We start from the raw sequence: 21554 nt of genomic DNA, 5'->3' as shown, positions 1-21554 counted from the left end.
ATCTTTCCAAAACAAATGGAATTTTCCTACTTTTCTCTTTTATTTTCACTTTTCATAAAGATTTCACTTCTGCCACTCTACATTTTATCATTCTTTGTTTGCTCTCTTCTCTGCATACAATATAAAAGCATTAAGAAATTTTAAATCTTAATTAGAACCTTGTTTTAATGTGAGGTAAGATCCTCTATGCTGTCTGGAAAGTAAACATTTGGCAAACTAGAAACAGATTAGTTATATAGTGGTGATTTCATTTAGTTCAATTCATTCAATTCAAAACATCACACTGCTAGTTCAAAGGGAACAAAGCCACAACTAGGTATAGAGAAACACTTGTCATTGATTCCCAAGTTAGTTTAAATTAGCTTTTCTTAGAAAATGCTGTTTAAATAGCCTACAGCAAAGACAGTGTCTTTAGTTAGGTTTTCCACACAGACACAGAATATGTACTTTTCTGTAAGATAAAATCAGTTCAAGCTCCATTAAACTAAGTCTGTTAACACAACATCATTCTGAAATATCTGCTTCACAGAGAAAAGGACAGGGCATATGATCAACAGGCAACAGATTCCCAACACGTGAATTAAATTAATGTTATTATGCCACAGAAGAAAACTGTTCTTTGAAAAAAGAGGAATGAACAATCAGAGGCCTCTGTTAGCCTTAAGAGAAAGTGGAAAAAAAGCAAGCATTTGTTCTAAGAACAGATAGATGACAACCAGTTTTAAAACCAAATCTGTTGTCTTACTTCAGCAATAGCACCACATTGTAACAATAATACAAACAAGAATACCCAATATTGTTCTTATTCAATTGCAATAAATAGATATTATTTACTGGTTTTCCATGCTCCAAAAATTTAAACACATTTTTGTCTATGAAAAAAATATTACTTTACAATTATTTTTCCAAAACCTATTCATTGCTACTGCCCAATCTCTTTAAATGGAAAAAAATAATAGGTCAAATCAAACAAATGCTGTTATTTCCCACATTACATACAGATTTTGGTTCACATTAGAATCTAGCCATTCAAAATTAGTTTCAAAAGTCTTAAATTCTGTTGACTAGGTCTTCTAGTAATATTCATTTTAATTGTGAATAACTAACAAAATAAAGTTTCTAATTAAAATTTTCACTATAAATAAAAGGCTTGTTATAGGTTGAACTGCTGTCAGTTTGATATAAGCATAATAAACTCTCTAATTATTCAAATACAGGTAATTAAAAGTGAATTTGTTCAATCAGCATGGGTCTCAGAAGAATAAGCTTCTCATTATGATTATTCAAATGGTTTCCATTCACAACTTACAATGCCTCTGCATTTATCAGTATATTTATTCCAGTGATAAAATTAAGGAAATAATTAACACATCCTTTTACTTTAAATAAATAAAGAAACAGCACTAATCAATAATTTGTAAGCTATATTAATAAAGGAACGTTTTACTTTCTGGAGCATGCATCTCTCGCCTTGGCATTATTCTTAATTACCACATGTGACTATTTAAAGCTCAATATCTAAACATAACATAACAGGGTAATGAACTAGTACATAGGTGAATTTTTAATCATGGCATAACTTTCAGAACACCATCCCTTACCTGTCTTAAGGCTTTTTTGTTGTGCTTTGTATATGACTAGTCTTGGATAGTTTTGTCAATTTGTTTGGAGTAACAATGGTGGTTCTGTAAAATAAGCACTAAACATTACAAAACCAGAATTTTCTTGCCAAGGGTTTCAACTTACGTAAGTAGTGTAGCTGGGCCACAAAAGCAGCTGACAAGGATCAAAAGAGTGTGCACATAGAAATGCGTCTTCATGATACCCTTCCTGATACCAATGGGTCATGTTTGAGCCAAAAATGGGATTGCTTCATTTAGTAACTCTCAATGACTATATTTGCTTTGCTTCTCTCAGACTCTGCTGAATCCCATAAACTTTCAGCATGTGTAATGTGTTGAGAGTTCCACAGTTTCCCCCCACATTGCTTAAATAACCACTTTTTTGTTGCTTTTGAGATTGCAAATAGCTAGCTTTGTTTGATATCCCCTATTGCTGCATATTAGATGTCACTTTATAGCTCTCTATTGCACTTTCCTTTCACATCTCTCTTTTGGGCAGAACAATCATTGCCTGCAGTCACTCCTCAGACAGAATCTAATTCTACCATTTGACTACCTTTGTCAACCATTTCCTGAAGTTTTTCCAGTTTTATTACATCCTTTCCTCACCTCCCCCCATCCAGATGTGGATGAGAAATGCACATAGTTTTTAAAAAGTTAAATATCATGGTCTGCCACACATCTGTTGACTGATACAATGATAATCACTTGTTTTCTGCCTTGCTTTCACAATAATTCCTACCTGTATACTTGCAATTTTGTGACCCCTAATCAGAGGATTGACATTTTAATAGAAATATTTAATGGCTAAATATCAAGCTACATAAAATATGTGAAATAAAAATTGGTTTTCATATAGATAATGTCACTTTTATTTTAATTTCACCTGTCATTTTAATAACCAGTCATGCATCTCACTCATATTTAATATCTTTAATAACATAGTGTGATGAGCAAATTTTCCAAGTAACTATTTATTACTTTTCCAGCATATTCTCTCATTCACATATGTGTTGGTTTTGGCTGAGATGGAGTTAATTTTCTTCATAGTATCTATATGTGGCTATGTTTTGCATTTGTGCTAGAAACAGTGTCGATAGTACACGGATGTTTTAGTTATTGCTGAGCAGTGCTTACGCAGAGACAAGGCCTTTACTGCTTGTCAAGCCACTCCGCTAGTGATCAGGCTGGGGTTGTACAAGAAGCTGGGAAGGGACATAGCCAGGACAGCTGATCCCAACTGGGCAAAGGAATATTCTATACCATATGGCATCATGCTAGGTATCTAAAGCTGAGTGAAGAAGCAGCAAGGGAAGACATTCAGAGTTATGGTGCTTGTGTTCCAAATAACCGTTATGTGTGATGGAGCCCTTATTTCCTGGAGATGGCTGAACAACTGCCTGCCCATGGAAAGCAGTAAATGAATTTCTTGTTTTGCTTTCCTTGTGTACACAGCTTTTTCTTTACCTATTAAACTGCCTTTTTCTCAACCCATGAGTTTTCTCAATTTACTCTTCTGATTCTCTCCACCATCTCACCAGGCGAGAATGGCTGCATGGTGCTTAGTTGACGGCTGGGATAAAACCATTACATGTATTTTGAGAAGCACAGACTCTGGTATACGTTCCTGTGAAAACTGACCATAAAAAATCACACCCTTTTATCCCATATTTTAACAATTTTTCTATCAGTGCAGGAACTTTCCTCTTAGCGAGCTGCACTATTTCCTCTGTGTTTCCTCTTAGCCAGCTGTCCTGCTTCCTGCAGTGTTTGGTGTCACTGACACTGTAAAATACCTTCTAGTGCTTAAAAAAAAAAAAAAAAAAAAAAAAGTATTACTTTAGTTTTGACTGATTTGCCCAGTACTGACATATGGTCTCTGCCCTTTAAGCCTCTCTCAAATTCACTGTAAAATTGGCAACATATTTGCAACCTTACATTGCAAAAGCTATCAAAATAGTGTTAAACTATCAATTTCGCACCACTGTTACCATTTTGATTATTTCACCCCTGAATACCTCTAAAAATCCTAGGTGTATGCCATCTTGTTTGGTTATTTTCTTCATTTTATTTTGTACCAGCTCATACAGGCAAAATATGTCTTCAAACAAGTTCCCCCCTAGAGGAAAATTAATGTATGAAAATCTACCAAAACACTTCTACAGAAAAAACAGAATTAAAATGCTAAGACCATATTGTTCCCATAATGTCTTCTGAGTACTTTTGTTTTCTTCGATTATCTTTTGGCACTACAAACTCTCTGCCAGACTTCCTGTTGCTGCTACTGTAGAAAGATAATTTCTTAATTTTTACATTTCTTGCAATTAATTTGGTTAACAAATGTGTCATATATCTTGCAATTGTTTTGATTTGCCTTGCTGTGGATTTTTTTTTAAGTTTAGTCATAAGAACTGTATAGTCCTTACATTTTCTTTAAGCCTTTGGTTACCTGAAGTACATCTTTTTGCCCTCAGCAGTCTCTCATACCCTGCTGCTTAGCCATGCGGGATCCTTTTCTCCCCTTCTCAAGCCTTTCTTGCTAAGCAGGATGTGTTTGCTCTCTGCCTTCAATACAGTATGTTAAATAGTCTTTGTGCCATCTGCCAGGACTTAAATCTCAGTTGCTTCTTACAGATTCTTCCTTACAAGACTCCATGTTTATAATTGTCCTTTCTGCATTTGAGCACAGCCGTAGGGAGATTTCTTGACTTTTGCAGCCCTGCAAGTATATTGAATCTACAGAGAGATTCAGATGAGTTATTTTGAACCACATCTGTTTGTCTTTTACTTCTTCTCTCATACGATCTTTGACTATCCAGTCCATGAAAATCATCCCTCAGGCATGTCAACTGCATCACTCAGCTTCATGTCATCTGCAAACTTGCTGAAGATGCACTCAATCCCACTATGTCATTCATGAAGATATTAAACCATACTGGTCCTAATACGAACCCCTGAGAGACACCATTTGTCACCAGTCTTCATCTGGACATCAAGCCATTGACTACTACCCTCTGGATGTGACCATCTAACTGATTCCTTATCCAGCAAACAGTCCATCCATCAAATTCGTATTTCTCCAAATAAGAAATTAGAGAGAGAGATGTTGTGGGAGACTCTGTCAAAGGCCTTACAGAAGTCCAAAAAGATTATGTCTGTAGCTCTTCTTGTTATCCACTGATATAATGATATCATAGGAGGTCACTAGGTTGATCAGGCAAGACTCGCCCTTGGTGAAGACGTGCTGGCTGTCCCAATCACCTATCTGTCCTCCATGTACCTTCAAATAGTTTCTAGGAGGATCTGTTCCATGGTCTTTCCAGGCACAGAGGTGAGTCTGAGAGGCTGGTAGTTCCCAGGGTCTTCTTGTGATTTAGATCATGTTAAACTTACAGCGTCATTCACAATATCCTTTAAAGTTTGCTCTAGAATCTGCTGGCGTTTCCTTTTCTTCTGCTGCAGACACCCAGAGGGTGCACATCCCCTGACTCCTCCTCACTGTTGGCTAGCAGACGGTTCTTATGCTGGATGATATGTGTTACCTCACAGATGGTAGGCATGCTCCGTATAGCTGCCTCCAACGGGCTCTGGCTCTGCCAGATGCCTGGGTAACAGTCTCATACTTTCAGCATGAGTGCCAGGGCAGGGCCATGGTTGCCCTCCTCCCATTCCTCTCCAGGCAATACCCTTCCCAAACTGTCATGGTTATCTTGTGGACAGGTTTTATTTACAATGTAATCGGACAGCCTTGTTGTGGAACAAATAAGTATCCCATTAGAGGAAAAAAAATCTGTCCCTTGAGGATATTCATACCATGTGACCCTTGAGGTAATTGCTTATGTCAGGAGAGGGACACTTTTATAACATCATGGTGTTCATAAGATTTTCGTAATCTTTCATTCCACTTTACAAAATAGCTATTTTAACATGTACTTAGTTTTCTCATGAATTATGGTGGTCCTTATCTTTAAAAAAATTCAAGTGCTGAAAATATGCCTGGTAGACACATCCAGAACTGTCAGCTTTTTGTTTTGCACACCTCATCATTTCAAGCATATTGGTTGCTTCAGTTAGCTTTTCAGATGCCAGATAACAAAACACTGCACCATTCTAGAACCACTTCTGCAGGTGCTTCTTATGTATCTAACACCCATAAACCTACAAAAGGACCCCGCAGTCACCATAATGTCATCTTTGTTGAAAAAGTTCTGCTGCTCTTGTCAAAATGTCCAGCCTAAGATAACAAAAAAACCCACAACATCTTGTTGTTCAATGAGATCATCTAACTTTCTCCTCTGGAGTTAATCCTTATGAACAAATATTTCAGGGCAAATTATTTGCCAATAATTCCTGAAACCCCAGTAGAGTTTTGTTATCCTGTGTTATTTCAGAGGAGTATCTGCACAGTACACAGACATTAGCTCAACTTACATCACACAATTGAATAATTATTTAAAGGTTTAATTATTTAAAACTACAAAAAATCAAGAAATCTAGATTTACCCCAGTGCACTGGTAGTAGAATAAGTCATAATACAGCTGAGTGCATGTGTGTGTACATGCACTGAAATTTACTTTTCAGCATGAAACGTCAGTTAATGCAAAGCTATAAATAACAGCACATGACTGATGAGAAACAGATTTGCAGTGTCCTCTTCAAAACTACATTTGTCACTTAAGTTAGGCCTACATCTTGGTATATGTTTATTAGCTTTTCATTACACACGCAGTGTAAAACCACTCCTGAGAACAGGTCCTTATTTTTCATACCTGCTATATGTTTCTGAAGAAAATTTTGCATTTCTCTGGTGGTTTATGTACAATAAAACTTTCACGTACAAGCTGATCTAGAACTCAGAATAGCAGAAAAGTATTTGCAAGTAGTAATGAATTATTTCACTAGATTTTTATTGGGCTATTTTCAAATATAAATTAACTCATTCTGTTCACAAAAATAAAGAGCTTTTCCAAATATTATTATCATATAATAATGGAAGTGCTCAAATAATCATTCTGAAATTTTCTTGCTGTTTTGATAATGTTGTCCCTTCCTTAAACAACTCTGAAAATTAGTCTCAAAGAGTAAGCTCTCCTTTTTTAATACATAGGTTATTCAAAGAGGGAGTAAAACCAAGCCCATGCAAGTTGTGTGTCCAAATACATGATTCTAATGACACAGAAATGAAATCACAGTGAAAAGACTATAAACCAACCGCAAGCTAAAATGTGTGGGAACAAAACACAGCCATCATTCTTTCACAAATACAAAGGTTTCATTTATCCATTGTACCAATGGAAACTGACCACTAGCTTTCTGCTTAAAAAGAATCAAACCATGAAATGATCTCAAGTTTTGTCAAAAGAGGGAGGCTAACATTCATTTAATAATTTCATTTTCAATTTCCTGACAAACTGTAAAAGCTACTTATGGCCTCAGAGTCACAAAGAAAGACAGAGCTCTGGTCTTTCTCCAAAAAATACAATAACATGAACAACTTTTGCAGTGACAAGACCTCTGGCACTTACTTCAGCAGAGCTGGCATTTCATTCATCAACAGATAAGGTGCACATGCATACACACACACACACAAACACTAGGTTGTACATTACAGCAGAGCAACACAGTTTTAAAGTATCTGCCCTTTATGAAGTTAACTCACAGATTAAAAAAAATCTTGACTTTTCCATTTTTTTGTTGTTGAAAGACAATTTTTCTGTTAGTGAGCATTTAACAGCTTCCATAAAGCAATGAAACTAAAGAAAAATCTATTCAGCATTTATAAATCAGATACATATGTCTGGATCTAAGACTAATGCTTTAAGTGAACTGGGAATCTCATGCTTTACTTTTCTCTTAAAATTACACACAGGCTAATGGCCTAAGGAAACAGGAAAAACACATTTTTATTCAAAACAACTCTAGCATTGAAATGTTCAATAACTCGGTAACAAAACGCTGCTCTAGATGGCTAACAACAACTGTTCTTAACGATAAACTGTAGAGTATTCTAAGGAACAACCTCTTATTCTGTAGCTTCTCAAACTGTTTGTGATCAAATAGTATCAACTTCATGGCCTTGACAGTATGCTAAACCAAACAACAACAAAACAAAAAGCTGTAACACACACGCACACCCCAAAGAAAAAAAAACAAACAAACAAACCCAAAAGCTAAACCAGTTTTTGAAAAAAATGAGACAGATGACAAAAGATCTTTGCATAATTTGGGAAACTACAATTATTAGACTACATTTCTTTCACTCTTAAACATCCAAATCTTCACTTGCTAAAACTCACTGATAATAAAAAATTATCCCATTATATTTTCAGATTTCATGTGGATATTAAAAATAAACTATGTTCTGAAATGAAGAGTTAAAATACATCCTCTTGGTTTCCATACATATTTGCCTGTATAAATATACTTCATCATTTTACAAATTACAGTATTTATATTAAAGCTTTCGGTCAGCAAATCATTACAGCTTAACATGAACAAACAATTCCTCTGTTTTGGTTCTGTCTTTAAATCATTTTTGGAGATAATGAAAATCAGCCAAAATGAGTGACTGCAAATAATATAAATGACACATTTATTTAGAAAAATAAACTGAAAATGCTGTTTCTCTGCTAGATTTCTCCATGAAGTATAGACAAATGGCTAGAAAAAATGTATGTCAAATACATATTACAAATGACTTCTTTAACAGTAACTGGGGCTATAATGTCAATATTCAATAGGAACATTTTGAATGTATAATTCAATAGACTAAGTTTCTTGGCTGCTAATATGATAAAAAATGGATGCTATTAAAAAGATTATATCCCCTTTTTAAATACACCTTCTCATGTTGATGCTTTTTTCATATATATACATATATATATATGTATGTATATGTATTTATTTAAACCTAAGAAAGGACCGTAGTCCTTTCTGTGAAGAGATCCCCATAGCGAAAGAGAATGTAAATGTTTTTCTTCAGTTCTAACTTTTTAATTCCTTTTGGAGCCCCGACAAAATATAGCTTGTTACAGTCAAAAATCTCCTGGGGCCCTCTGTGCAAATGGTGATGCACATCATTACCCTGAATAGAAGTGACAGTGCAAATACCAGAAGTGCATCAAGATGCAATCTCTAACAGCTGAACTTCTTCAAAGTTGGGTGGAGGACAGGAGACAGCATCCTTTTAAGCAATTTAAAATCACTGACGCCCTGTTCCTGTATGGCTTTGAATATGTACAAGGGATGACAGAGGTCTTCTTTCCCCACAGATAGAAACATTCCTCTGTTACAGTAAATGCATTCATTTTCTGCTGTCACCTAAGTGCTTCATTTCTCCTTTTGGCTACATATTGAACTACTCTTGGATGCTGGCTGGACCCATGAAAAACTGATTGTTTGTTACTCTGGCTGCTCAGCACAAAACTCAAGTGTCAGGCTTGAAGAGAGCAGTTTCTGCAATGGGGCAAGACATTTAGTCCTCTTTATGCTTCTTTACTACTAAATGGAATTTAAGGCTGTGGCTTTTGCCAGGACTCAGCTTGTAGCTTTCAGATCTGAGAAAGATTATTCAATGCAGATTACACTTGTGAAGTTGTGCTCTGACTTGAAGGGCTTTTCCATTCTCCATGGAGGGTCAGGTTTCTGGTTACTTCTCAGATCTGGTCTGCAAGAAGTCACAATGACGAATCTGATATGCAATTAATTAACTGATGTGTCTCCGGATACAGATATTCCTTTAAGCCTGAAGGTGCTGTTAAAGAGAAAAGAAGACAAAGACAAGATTATAAAAATGTTACTTTAAATGGACAAAGTGAATAGTAAACAAAACAGAATTTTGAATGATCATTCAATTTTTCATGTAAGCAAGAGTTCAAAGAACTAGGATATTTTGAATCTTTACCTTTTATATTTTTATATTTTGTTATTGATACAAGGTTTGGTTCTCTGATGGGGTAAATGGGTTAAACTTCAATGGTGTCTTTGAAATCGCATTGTATTACACCACTTGAGAAACCAGTTATTACTATCCTAGGTCTCAGAGTGTACAAGGATGGTGAAATTATGTTTTTTTAATATATATACATATATATTTTAAATAATTCTTTTGAAGAAGATTACCCTTATTAACCTATCTAACATAACAATTCAGCTTAGCAGTATGCCTTAGGGCACAAGAACTCCTGAGATCTTTAAAATAAAGTCCTATACATTAAGCATTTGAAAAAAACTTCTAAAAGTTTAATCTAATTTAATGTGAGAATCTGGATTCTAGTACCTGTTCTCAAACTAAAGAGAAAGTGAATTCAGCAGTTTATCACCTGACAACTAAGTAAACTAGTAAAATGCTACATAAAATTTTGATTTGGGTCTTTCACATTTCTTTTCGTGAAAGTGTTTTAAATTTGTATAAAATACTAAAATAGTCTTAGAGTTAGTGAAAGAGAATAATACTCCAATCTACTGCTGAGGTCACTGACTCACTGAAATTCCTTAATTTATTAGAAAAGATAAAGCAGCATCAAAAAGAGAGACATTGGGATACTTACCTGTTGGTACTAGGCCACTAACTTGGGTTAAATGATCAAATTCACACCTTCTGAGGAAAACAATGAGAACTTCCTCTTCCAGGGTTGGTGATTTACACCCAGAGCTACATACTGCAAGGGGGAGGAAAATTACTTCTTTACCACTAGTTTTATGAATCTAGCCCTTCATTCACTCCATTCATTCATTTCCTCTTACTTCATAATCCTTCAATTTGATAGTTGAGAGGTACTACAGAACTTCACTTTGGCAGGGAAAAAAAAATTGAAAATGCTCTGCTGTGAACCCTTTTTATTTTTTTTTTCCCCTCACAACTGAAACTAAATATCAGTTATTCAGAAAAACTTAATTAACACTCAGGATTGTAACAGTGGACTAATATAAACCAACAGTCTAGCAAACATGGTATAATAAATTTATGATAAAATTGGTCTGGAAGGCAATTTTTTTTTTCCTAATCAACTATGTAGGGTTTGGTTCACATAATTAATTGAAAATATGAGTTTCCTAAGCATCTGTTAGCAGTTTATTTTTTAAATGAGGACAACTTTCATATTACTAGAAACACACAACCCCTTTTCAGCTGTCATGGTTTCTGGCTTCAACTACATTTGGACTAATGATTCGTGTATGTTGATATGTCATAAAAATCACACAAAAAAGGTGGTATTGCCCTTTAACTCAGCTTAAAGCTCATGAAATAGGATGAATGCATGTATGTATGTAAAAGTAATAATAGTAATAATCTAAAAAGAAACAATATAAATATTATTTGTTCTCTATCAGAAAAGTTGTTCCTCAAACTTATTCTAAATGCAGTACAATACAATGCTGAGCAGCTGAAGGTATGAAAAGCAATATTTTTTTTCTTTTCCTCTGAGTTGCAATTCATAAATATATTCAATATCATGCCCACAAAAACGGTAAGTCATGTAACAGGCATGCCTGGGTTCCTCTAGCATCTCCCTAATTCAGTTGTCAACCCACACAATTTGATTCATTCCCAGTTGTACAACCACATGACAGCCACCTTCATTTCATAAACATTCTACCAAAGAAGAAGAGCTTGCCTTTTTTTCCTTTATAATATGTCTGCTAAGAAGCACAAATTACACCACTGTGAAAAATGTGATGTACCTCTCCCCATTAATAAAGAATTTGTTCAAATTAGAAGATTGTGGTTAACCGTGCTCAGTGAAAAATGCAGAAGGTGGCAATGCCTGCATTAAAAACAGAAGAGGAAGTTCCTCTTGGGACCTCCAAAAAACCACACACCTATAACCTATAATTACAAATCATTATTTTACACATGAAGAATTGAGGCAAACAGACAAAATAGGGCAGTCATTGGAAAAAAGTGTCTACTAATTACAGATTCCTATTCTGAACTGTCTAGTTCTTCATTCTATAATTTTTACTATTTTTACAGCCAGGCTTTACATTCAGATCACTACATTTAATTAATAATTAAAAATTCCTTAATTATACCATACCTTGTCAGTTTCCTCATAGTGAAAAAAAATGACCTTACTAGGGAGCTAGAGTACAATTTACAGGAGATGGTTTTGTTCACTCACACCACTTCTCCTCCATTTCCTTACTTTCACAACATCAATATTTAATTCTCTTCCTTCTACAGCATAAACATTTAGTCCTCAAACCCACAGACTTAGAGAAATCAATATAATTGTTTTCCTCATTCTAAACTAGATAACTAGACTTCTATAACACAAAATAATATTTTACTTCTGTGCCGGTATGACATGAAAAACACCTACTCCCTTCTGTTTCCTTCTGTTTGTCAGAGTTTTATTAAAAACTGAAAGTGAGTCCAGTCCAATCTACCATAACACCCTTTTTCATGGCTGTGACCATAGCATTGCTGCACAGAGTGTTATGAAGAATGCTGTGCATGGAAAATATTAAGGGAAAAGGCTACTAATGGAAACGACGTTTTCACCTCAAACCTATGGGACAGATACGTGTACACTGGTTAGCATAAAATGAACAGTGATATACAGGTTTGGTACAAAACAGGTAAATGATAGGAGGGGGCATTTACCTAAACTTAGTTGATTAAGCAATACATTTTATTTTAAAGATACTCAGATACAGAGATACTCAGGTTCAACTTACAGTATTTAAAAGAATAATCAATGCAGTTTGATTCTATAGTGGCATGACAGGAAGACATCAAGCAAACTATACAAAAGACATCCAGCAACTTTGAACTGATGATTGCAGTGGTGACTGCCAATGATCACAGAAAAAGAAACATTAAATGCTAATTTCTGTGTTGGGTCTAGTGCCTTTTCTCAAGAAAAAGGAGAAAAAAAATAGGAAACGCATATCACATTTAATTGAGAAAGACAGATTTACTTGAATTACACTAAGCCATATATAATAATTTCCACATAATTTAGAGAGTATGATTAAATAGTAGCCTAATTAAAATTTCCATTATTTGAGACATTTTAGCACAGACAGCATAATTTGGACATATGTTGTTACCTGTCAGCACACTGGCAGTCAGAGCACATGCCAAGCTATTAGTTGTACTCACATATTTGAGTGTTATAACCAATGTTCCTATGGAAAAAAATAATTACAGAGTAATAAATCCTTTTAAGCATAGTGCACATATTTTCTAGATACTGTTTAAATAGTTATGACATCTGTTCCAGTTACTCAGTTACACCTGAAAGACACAGAAGTATTTAGATTCAGATACAGACTTTTAACTACATTACTTTGGGTTTTTCACTTGTTTCAGATAAGATCCATTACTATGCTCATTTCTTCAATAGAAGAAAGAAGGGAAAGAAGGGAAAGAAAGGGAAGGGAACATTTTTTGCAGAGTTTGTTTTTGTTTTTCCTCTTGTTGCTGTTGTCCAATAAATCCTCATCATTACCCTTGAGGTATTTTCTTTTTAAGGTGCAAGGTTAAGTAAAGGATTTCAGAAGACACACAGCTTTGGTCAAAAGCCAGAACATTTCTGATAAAATTATATATGTTTTATGACTAAAGCAATTCTGCTGAATGCAAAACCAATCTTTTTACCAAGCATTTTATTACCTCATCAACATTTTAACTACATAAGTTAATTTTAGCATTTTTGTGTTCTGTGATATAGCACTGTTGAGACACCTTTCTCTGTAAAAACTAAAACCAAATCCAAAACCAGAATATTAACAAATCCACCACCACACTTCTTTGTCCTTCTTCTTGTTTTTTCCTCAGAAGCTCCAGAATATTTATTTCTGTGTGATTGCCTCATCCTACTGTTTCAGTGGGTAAATAATTTATTTGCCAACAAGCAAACAAGAATTCTCAGTTGCTTATTGGAAGTTTTTATCATTCTTTCAAAGCATTGAAAGAGACTGTAGATGGCATGAAAAATCAAAATACCTGAATTTATACATTTCCAATTTTTTTCCTTTTAACACTATAATTCCTTGATATGTTGAGAGCATGTATTAGCCTCTACAGTATCATTATTCTTATCATCTTACTAAACTCTCCTAAAAATATTTCTCTAATGTGATTATCAAGTTATCTGTTGTTCCAGCTTTGATATCTCTAGAGCTTTCTCTAATACCAGTTCTAGATACAGTTCTATAAAGATAATACTAAATAGAAATCTGTAAATTATGTCAGACACTATATGAAGAAAGGTATTTATTAAATACACTTTTCCACCTGAACTCACACTGCCTAAATGATTTATTTGTAGTTTACTGTCTTCATGTGTTTGCACATTAAAAATAAATAAAAAAAAAAGACCAAAGAATACTGACTCTGAGAGCTATTCTAGTTGATTTTTTATAACTAAAATTTGTGGTAGCAGAAAGGTACAATGAATGTCAGGAGCATCATGCTTGTCAATATAAGAAACTCATAAAATTTCCTGTGTTTGTGATTTACGAACTGCTGGCCAAATTGCTGTGATGCTTTTCTTAATAATGTTCAAAAAAATTTGGATTTCAGAGAAGCAATTTGTGGGACTGACAATATCAAATTAAGCCTTTTTTTTGCTGATACCACTATTTTCCAACACAGTTGAAATCTATGTAACTAAATTTACCGGGTGATATCTTGACACCATAGAAGTCAATGGTCTACATTAGGGATTGCTACGATGAATGCCAAAAATGTCAAAAATCTGACTAAAAAATGCTAAAAGGGGAAAGAATGGCACTGGAAAAAGTCCTGATAATTTATCCTGGGAAACTCTGGCAGCCTTGTTCACTGGTCAGAGGCAACTCATCTGGTAAGAGAAGTATCCATACATTTAACTAGAGAAGTAAGAGCTTACTTCCTTGGCAAGTACTGAAAAGATACACAAATAAGCTTTTTTTTTTAATTCCGCAGATGTATTTTTAGCTGAGAGAATGCATTTCTGTTCAGGATTTTCAACATCTAGAAATTATTTTATGAGGTCATTTATCTTGACATGACTTTCTTTTCATTTGCCTTTTCAGTCATTCATCCACTTAGATATTAGAAAATTGTTCTGGCAGTATCTGAAAACATGTCTTAAGCTAGAATTGGTTATGCCAAGTATTAATAGATTTCTAGGGAGCCTACTTATTTTTTTCATTATTTTTTAGATATTTTACAATACATACTTCATGAGACAAGTACTTACAAAACATTTCTTGGAGGGTGTTTTTTCTCCATTTTGCCTCTGTGATACATGTTTACTAGCTTCCAGAAAAGCTATTTTCTCAAAAAGTTAGCTTTGGACTATGAAGTGTGGATCTTCCTGATTTTATTTTACAGTTAGGCTTCTCATGTAGACTTGCTTAAAAAGCAAGGCCAAGTAAACTTGCTTGCTTATTGATGGCTGTAATGGAATACCTATACATATATGTAAATATGAACATAAATGTATTTATACATTATTCAAGTCCTATGTATGTGTACACATATGTTGTACATATAGACTAATTCTGTCCTTCTTCTACAGAGTTGGCTTAGCTACAGGACAGATTTTGGAAAATATCCACAAGGCTGCAAACAGAATGCAGTTTGCAAGGTCATATCCAAAGCCACAGTTCAAGTGGCCAGTGCAGTTGTACCAACACCAGCAGCTGAGCTACCAATGTGAAAATGTGACTGAGTCTCTCTCTATGGACATAGTTACACTTCAGCTTATTTGCGTCCCTACAAGAAGGGATTTGATGTGCTGGCAGCCACCCTAATGCCTCGTTATAGTTCTTGAACAGTATATATCCTTTAGCTATAAGGTATTTTAATACCTAATTCTGATTTAACTGTAGATTTCCTTTGAGATCCAAGCAACACTTTTAATCTATGTGTTACACGTCAACAGGATTTTATTTAACTCTGTCCCTTTCACACTCTACAGATTTCTGCTTCATCTTTTCAGAGCGTAAATATGCTGAAATACCAAAACTACAAGGACAAACAGCAAAATAAGAGAGTTTTGAGGCTCATTGAGGGTTCCCTGTACTCTTGAAACAACAGAAAAAAATAAACCCTACATTCCTAGGGGTAAACAAAAACTTGCTTCATGCAGCATCCTTCTACTGAATGTCAGAGGAGTGGTGATGCATGCCTAGGAAACTTGAGGTCTACTGCCTCTTTGCCAAAATGAGGGTCCGTACCTGAGATGTGCAAAAACAATCTTCTATAGTGATATGGAAACAATATGGTCCAGGGAACCCACCTATTCATTCTTACTGCTTTTTTTTGTTTGTTTAAAAATAGGCTTTTAAACATAAGAGCTAGAGAACATGTGATACTATTTTAATCTTCCTGCCCTTATTTTTGCCCTCCTTTTCATGTTCAGTCAAAGCAAATTTCATTAATTAGCTTGGATGCACATCTGTGTCAAAGGAAGGTAGAACAAAGATTAGGAAAAGAAAAAGATGCAAAAGACAGCTAAGTCCTTAACAGAAGTAACTTTCTATTTCTAATGATTAGTGAAAAATTAGCTAGTAACACAACTGGGGAGTTGCTTACAAAGTTTAGCACAGGTAATGCTAAAGCAAGCAAATAATGAAACCAAAATATTAAGTATGAAGTAGCTTTGTATTTGCAATGAGTTACCGAAGAATGTCACATCCAGAATGTCACTTCCCAGCTGGGAAGTTTCCTATCAATGCTGCGCCTATTACCTCATTGGTTAATCTAAGGACCTTGCCATCACTGCCTTATTGCATTCTCGTTGTTGGTAGAAACAGAAAGTGATGGAAGGTCTGACAGGTTAAAAAATACACCATCAGCCCACACCCCATATGTGTCAGTCATTTTTTCTGTAAAAATTTCAGATTTCCTGTGGTTTACTTTTTAAATCAGTCAATTCCTGAAGCTGGCTATCTAACAGAAAACAGGATGATAATACAAATTCCTGTAAATCTACACTCACTGAATAAAAATAATTTCTGAGTATACAGCATAATCTACATGCCAATGGAAAAAAAAGCAAACCAAAGGTTTTATTAGTCAATGAAAGGGACATTAGTCTCAGGACAAATGAAAGTTCACACAGAATAATTAAATGTTTTAAAGGACTTGTATCTATTATTATTTTAAAATTTTGAGTTTCATGTTTCTATTTCTAGAATTTAGAAGTTTTTGTGTAATTACATGTCTTCAAGTGATGTGAATGGTTTGAAAATCATTCTCCCTAGAGTACCTCTTCCAGTTGACAGGTGTAACCTTTTCTCATTCAGCCTGAAGCTAGGAAGGATGGATGATAAGTGAGCTGGCAGCCCGCCACTTACTTATTTTGAAAAAAAAAAAAGAAAAAAAAAAGGTGAAAGGAGTCATGTAGTAGACAATGTAACTATCAATGTAACTGCTTTTTTTGACATTTAGTGATCTTTCATCTATTTCAAATTACTCAAACAACCCAGCAGCCTTGTAGGATGAGGCCTACTTTGCAAGCCAAAAGTAGTTAAAAGGCATCAGAAAATATTTGCAAATACTTTTGGTGCAGCCTTTCTGGAGTCTTGCCTATTGAGGGATGAAATAATTTATGATTGTATCTGACAACATGGATGCTGTTCACTAACAAGTGCTTTACAGGATTTACTTTTCCCTTTATCATTTGACACAAATATTTTGCCAAACAAGAAAAAAATATAATTTCACTGGCAGTAGAGATACAGAGATGGAACTACATTATCCTGTTCTACCTAAACATGCCAATGTGACTAAAATCTCACAATGATTCTTTATTATTCTGAGTAGTCAACACACTCAAATTCATTTTTTTTCTTTACAAAAGAAAAGGTTTTTTCGTAATGGTTCTGGATACTGTGAGGTTTTGCTTCTGTAGCTAGGAATTTTTAGCTGCTAGAAATTATTGACTAGCTCAGAGCTGAATCTTGGGCAGAAGCCTACATATGCAAGAGAGGCCTTTAGGACACGCAGCAATGGCATGGATACACTACAAATCTCCACATTTCAGCAACCTACTGGAAGACTTCCTGACCACAAGTTCCAGCCCTTTTCCATCACAGGGCATAACAGAAAGTGGTGTATTTACTGCTCGACACTTAATGTACTGCAAAAGAAACATACGGAAACTTTTACACATTCATCTTCCAGCTCCTTTCTTGAGCTACCAAGGAAATCATATCAGAAAGAAATTGAGTGGAAACAGCAAAATATATTTTAAAATGTAACTCATTCTATTCTTACATTGGAAGGTGAAACTAAACCCAAGCAACATAGCTAAGCATCAGTTGTACTTTCAGCAACAACATGCGTGAAAGAGATCAAACTAACACGACATGTACATGGAAGACTTACGAAAGAATCTCCAGATGGAATGCACTATGTATTTTCTGGGAATATTCAAAAGCAATTAATGTTAATCTGGGTAAAGAGCTCTGATTTGTGAAGTGGTATGTACTCTATTATGTTCCAGAATGTTCTTGCTTTGTATATTATAAAAATATACATACAGAAAGCTAAAACTTTTTCAAATATACAACTGATGAATGCAAACTATCATTTTAAGTGATGTCAGCTTCTGTTTCAACAGCTTCTTCAAATGCCTGTATATAAAACATGACATGCTTATACACATGCTCTCTTAAAACCTACTTCTTAGTTGTCTTATTCCCATTTATCCACCACTCCAAACATAACAAACCATATGCAACTGATGTTTAAAAGGCAGAGATACTACTTTATCAGAAATATCAGAATTTATCTTTTTCTTAGGCATTCAGAATGATGCCTTTTGATTTGAGTAATCCTAGGAATGAGTTTCCAAAATTGTTATGTTGTATTTGAAACAAATATATAATTTTTTGTATCTCTATAAAAAGGCAAAGATAATTAAAATCAACATGTCGGTTTTTCATTTTGCAGATCTGCATGCAACACTTTACTTCTGTAGTCTGTTTATCATTTTAAGCCAGAAGCCTGTAAGTCTAGACTTGAATGAAACAATATTTTTGACAAATTCAGTGATCAATGTTTCTCTCCATCCGACTCTAGTTATGTATAATGGTATATACAACTGGACAAACAGAAGCTCAGCAACAAATCTTACCTCCACTTGGCCTTTAAGGAAATTCATTTCTCTCACTTATTAGCACAGATATCCTTATTAAAATCTACACATGTGAAAAATGTAGTAAAGAACTACTTCAAATGCACAGGTAGCAGCATGTGGTGAGCTCCAACAGGCAAATGGGACGACTACACAGGCAAGGATGTATCCCTTTTTCAGATCTCTTTCCTTATTACAGGAAAAATTTAAAGTCATTAAGCATCTCTGCCTTGCACCTTTTATAACATCCATCAAATATGCTTCAACGCTTGGCTCACAATGAGCATAAAATTCCCTTTTTATTTTTTGGTTGGCTGTTTTGTTTTGTTTTGTTTTGTTTTTTTCCAATATTAACATTTTCAAACATCAAGACCTTTGCCAGTGCAGACTGGCTTGCTGACTGAAAATCACTGGCCATACCTGCTTCAACACAAGTATCCATAATCATCTGGCTTTGGAGTGATTTGCTTAACAAAGGCAGGTCAGAATTCAAACACAGCCTGTTAAAATCTTCTGCTAACGCTATTCAGGAAAACGTTACTAGCAAAATGTGTAATCCAGTGTTTTGCACAGTAAACACAGGCCTCAAATACAGTGTTTGTCTGGCCAATAAAATAACACTAACTATTGGATCAGCAATGCTGGGATCTCTTCACCAAAGCTGTTAGTAATTTTAATGTACTGCCTTGAAGATGAAAACAAGAATAAAACCTTTGGATCTATTTATCTAAATCAGTTAGTCAGATATATCAAAAAGTCTGCTGCAAAATTCTGATTCCAGTCAGAGTGATGGTACATGGTCAGGGTTATGTGGATTGGAATTATGTTTGAAGTGCCGAACCTGCTGTGAGCCTGCTGAGCTGGCTAAGGTCCTCTCCAGTGTCATTTTTCAAGCCACAGTTCAAACTAAAAGACTTTGCAGTTCCTCAGATAAGTCACAGATGGTCCTCTGCATATTTGAAACATCTTTTCAAGCATTTACTTTTCTACATGGAACAGAAGGCAAAAATCACTGTTAATTCTTTTTCAAGTAGGATGGACTTCCTATCTGTCATGATTTAAAACAAAGACACTTGGCTTTGTTTTCCGTAATCAGTGCATCCAGAAATGGTTTGCTCTTGCTGAACTTGTCAAAATTATTAGAAGAAAGTTCTTAATCTTGAACAAAGATTGCCCAATCTTATAAATCTACGGTTACAGTTAAAGTTACATGCACAAATTTCAGAATTTCTGAATTTACTGTATTATGTAGAGCATTGTTCTTTATATTCAACCCTATGAGCTCTTTACCTTCAGTTTCCCATGTTTGAAAACAAGTAAATTCTCACACATAATCTCACACATAAGTACGTGCTTACTGCTTGCAAAGAAACAACTAACTTTTGAAATACATCAATATGTAAGCACCACTAGAAACAAAGATGGTGAATTTACCTTTGTAAACTGTTTTACTGGGTATATAAATCACAACCATAAGTTTGCAATGAGCTTTTAGCTCATTTATATACCCACATGCTAAGAACTTGTTATATTTCTTCCTGGTTTTGTATTTCCATGTTTTCTTATTGGAAAATCACTATGGCAGGGGTAAAACAATTTACAAAGATAAATTTATCATCTTCACTTTCAGTGATGCTTACACATTAATACCTTTTTTTTTTTTTTTTTAATCTAGGAAACATGTTTTGAGCTAAAAGTTCATTGCTGATTTAACAAAATCTTCACATACCATGTCAAACCTGCAAAGTACATAGTAGACAAATGACAAGGTGACAGCTCACTTCTGAAAAATCTTTTTCCACAACACCAGCCTCCATTTTGAGTGAAGTCTTACCACTCCTCCCACCAACACAGAGTATGTGCTGAATGGTAAATTGCTAGCTGCATTCTCCTGCAATCTTCTAGTAAAAGTCCCAGTGTAACTGAACTTATTGTTCTTCAAGAACTAACTTCTAGACTATTTTAGGGAATGTCTAAACATATTCAGCAGAAAGCAGGTGAAAAGACACTCAAATGCCTTTGTTGCTGCAATGAGCATCAGGTAACCGAGGGATCCCTTAAAGGGATGGGGAGGTAAGAAGGAGGAAGTTAAAAACTGTCAGAAGGCTTCACGCCCTCCTTGTGGCTTGCCAAAAGTCTGCTTCTTGTTTTGGACTTGAGAAAGAAGGACAAGAGAATGGAATTTAGTGAGGTTTTTGCTTGCTGTTTTTGGTATTCGTGAATGTTGAGAAAGGGAGAAAGCGGTCATGTACACAGAAGCAGCAGTGAATAGCCATTAGCTGTGATGCCTCAAAATAGGGAGTGTCCTTGGCAGTGCACCCATAACTGTCGGATAAACTGAAGATGGTATGTGTTTCTGAAGGCTGCAGAAGAGGAGTTCGATCCATCTTTCAGGTACGGGATACAGTAGATGAAAAAGGGATACTTTGTCCTCTGTGTGGTGCTTCATTGCTTTTCTAAAAAACAATCATCCTAGCACTCATGATCTTCTCTCTTGCAGCACCTTCCTCTACCGAATTCTCAAAGAAGCTAGAGGTGCAGCCATGAGCAGCTGAAGCCATAGTGCAGTACACAGAGGTTGGTTCAGATGCATGGGAAGCTGAGAGTTCAAAATGCCTCAAGCAGAGGAAGCAACTCAATTTGGATTTCTCTTACCTCTAGCAACAAAGGGCACAAGAAAGGCAGTCTACAAACACCATCTCCTTCTCCAGCAATTTGTAAATCTAGCACATCTGTGCAATGCTTTATTTATGAGTGAATGAAAAGCAATTGGATTTGTGTCAGCTAGAATATCTAAATGCTGAAAGGAATGGCAGATTTCAGTTTTTCATTTTGGCCATACAAATA

The 21554-nt window shown here is 35.1% G+C and overlaps 1 protein-coding gene across 4 annotated transcripts in view; it reads right to left on the bottom strand.

The window, feature by feature from the left end:
- Window positions 1–6067: 6067 nt before the first annotated feature.
- Window positions 6068–21554, bottom strand: part of PRR16 (proline rich 16) — a 155157-nt gene continuing 139670 nt past the window's right edge. For 3 of the 4 annotated variants that reach the window (XM_065861189.2, XM_071802204.1, XM_071802205.1), the window contains 2 exons: window positions 10173–10283; window positions 6068–9376 (listed from right to left, as the gene is read on the bottom strand). The gene's annotated coding sequence lies outside the window, so the exon portion shown is untranslated. The remainder of the gene's footprint in view (window positions 9377–10172; window positions 10284–21554) is intronic. The other variant, XM_065861190.2, reaches the window with a different exon arrangement.

The sequence above is a fragment of the Patagioenas fasciata genome, chromosome Z (genome assembly GCF_037038585.1).
Source record: "Patagioenas fasciata isolate bPatFas1 chromosome Z, bPatFas1.hap1, whole genome shotgun sequence".
Taxonomy (NCBI): Eukaryota; Metazoa; Chordata; class Aves; order Columbiformes; family Columbidae; genus Patagioenas; species Patagioenas fasciata.
Note: the sequence above shows the minus strand (reverse complement) of the source record. Positions and strands in the feature narration are given on the sequence as shown.